Source organism: Monopterus albus, unplaced genomic scaffold, assembly GCF_001952655.1.
Source record: "Monopterus albus unplaced genomic scaffold, M_albus_1.0 scaffold402.1, whole genome shotgun sequence".
NCBI classification, from domain to species: Eukaryota; Metazoa; Chordata; class Actinopteri; order Synbranchiformes; family Synbranchidae; genus Monopterus; species Monopterus albus.
Genome location: NW_018128282.1, coordinates 133067 through 136027, shown reverse-complemented (window position 1 = coordinate 136027; position 2961 = coordinate 133067).

The following is a 2961-nucleotide window of genomic DNA, read 5'->3' as shown; positions in this document are numbered from 1 at the left end:
AATGCTACTGGGACAGTAAACCGTGTGCTTTTTGGGGGACCCCGCCGGGGGGAGACTGACAACTGACTGTGGGTTGACAGAAAGACTGACTCGTGACCAACAACAACTGACTGGACTGACGCTTTTGACAATCTTCTTATGTAATGCTTTATCTATCACATTGCATTAGGAGTCCCTGTTCTCTGTTTCCCTAACTACAAGATTATCTGTTTAAATACTACTCTATTCAGAATAATTGTAATATTAAATAATCCTTTAAATTGGGAATGTTTGTCTGAATTAATTTTAGTCGGCATCACACTCTAGCCACGACACTTCCTTTCCTAGTTCCTCTGCTGTCTGAGGTGTTCCCTAAGCATGTCATCACTCGGGGCCATCTTCCTGATGTATTTGTGGATCTTTGTTGTTTCATCCTGGATAGTGGCTCTGTCACTCACTAATCCTTGGCCTCCTTCCGCTTAGCATACAGTCTCAGGATGCTGGACTTGGGGTGAAACCCGCCGTGCATGGTAAGGAGCTTACTTGTCTTGATGTCAGTGGCCTCTATCTCCTCCTTTGGCTAGCTTATTATGCCAGCGGGGTACCTGATGACCGGCAGGGCGTAGGTGTTAATCACCCGGACTTTGTTCTTTCCATTCAGCTGGCTTCTCAGGACTTGCCTTATTCTCTGCAGATACTTGGTGGTTGCTGCTTTCCTTGCGGCCTCTTCATGGTTCCCATTTGCCTGCAGGATCCCAAGGTACTTGTAGCTGTCCTCAACATCTGCTATGTTGCCTTCTGGTAGTACAATCCCCTCAGTTCTGACTACCTTCCCTCTCCTTGTTACCATTTGACCACACTTATTCAGTCCGAATGACATTCCGATGTCCTGGCTGTAGATCCTAGTGGTGTGGATCAGTGAGTCGATGTCTCGTTCACTCCTGGCATACAGCTTGATGTCATCCATGTAGAGGAGGTGGCTGATGGTTGCTCCATTCCGTAGTCGGTATCCGTAACCACTCTTGGTGATGATCTGGCTGAGGGGGTTCAGACCTATGCAGAACAGCAGCGGGGACAGAGCATCTCCTTGGTAGATACCACACTTGATGTTGACTTGTGCAATTGGCTTGAAGTTTGCCTCTAGGGTTGTTTTCCACATTTCCATTGAGTTCTTGATGAAGGCTCTTAGAGTCTTGTCAGTGTTGTACGGTTCCAAGCATTCCAGGATCCATGTGTGAGGCATTGAGTCATAGGCTTTCTTGTAGTCAATCCAGGCAGTCTCAAGTGACTACTTTATCAACCAGTAGCTGGTGCTTTGCTCCTCCTTACTACCAATTCATTTCTGGGCACTGCTCATGTATTGAGCCATGTGCCTGCTCATTTATATACACACATATATATATATATGTATAGGGTGTGTGGGGAATAAAGACCCATTCTCTCTCTCTCTTTTTTCTAAAAAGAACTGGGCAACCAGCATCAACCACCCCTAGCTGACCCTCATGAAAGTAAGTATTTCATATTCTCTTGGTTAAGCCTATGTGTATGCCTTTTTTTTATAATAAGGGATGATTCTTACCATGTGTAACAATGTTTAGTTCCAGGTGATGTATTACTGATACAATCCGCCCCTGAAAAAGAAGAGCAACAACAGAAACAAGAGGGCCCGGAAGTTCAAGGCAGCGCTGTGCAGCATCAGATGACTCAGACAGCATCCCCTCAAGATGACCCGGAGCAATCGGATCATAAACCTGTGATTCAAGCAGCCCTTGGAGAATCAGCACCGGTGTAGCCAGCGGAAGCACACTTGAGCCGGACTTTGCACAGATCAAGCCGTGAAAAACGGGAGCGCTCATCATCTTCCAATTCCTCATCAGGTTAGTCTTTTATTGTTTCTACATGTATTTTAAAACCATCATCATCAGCAGCAGTCTAATTTAATCCTCGTTTATATTTATCCATTCAGTCTCTCATAGGAGGAGGGTCCGGCGTATGCGCGCCTGTGGATGTTCTGGAAGATGAGACCACAATTGCGATGACAGGAGCTTCAATCCCTACGCTAGGTGTCACTCCAACATCATGTTGATGCATCTTAATCGGTTATTATGTGAATCCTTTCAAGTGATGGGTGATATTTTCGCTTGTTACAGCAACAACAGTGTTATTAAAAATTAAGATGGATGATGATCTGAATAACGTGTCCAGGGATGAGTGTATTGACAATGTTCTGCCACCAGATGGGGGTAATACCTTAGACATATTAGAAGCTCAAGTAAATGTGCTTTTGCAGGAAATAAGATGAGCCTCTCGGCAGCAAAGAGGCCGGGGTTCTAACCAAAATGAACAAATTTTTGCTCACTCAGAAAGCTCTCAAAACGATCCAGAGAGCTCCTCAAATGATATAACATTCCCTGAAACCATGGTTGTGACTAGGGCCAGATTCAACAACTTTGAAATAAGGCGCTTGTTAAATATGGATCAAACGGATGAAGTTAATTATGGAGAACGTAACTGACCTTGTTCATCAGGCTTTAAATCAGTGTCATGAGGGCGATCTTATTCAACTAGAATTACGGGGTGATATGCTTAGATCAAGCATGTTTGTCATTGTGTCTGCCTCTGACGGGTTGGACCCAGTTTCAAGACTTATTAGACACAATGATCCAATGTAACTTTTCTGTGTTAACAGACGCTAGTTTGGAACTTGTTGTACAGGTTGTGAGAAACCTAACTGAGCAGACGCCTGTGGGTTTTACAGACGTGCAAAATTTTGAAGAGGTCACCCAATGTAAAATTGTAGTATTTTACAGAACGGACAAAGAGCATCTGAATATATTTCAAACCTCTAGCACTCCAAAAGATGAAACGTTATACGTGTTCCTCTTTGAAAACCATTATTACGGGGTAAAAAAATCCAAAAGTGTTCATAGGTTTAAAATATCTATGCAACCACTGCCACAGGGGTTATAACAATCATCTCGA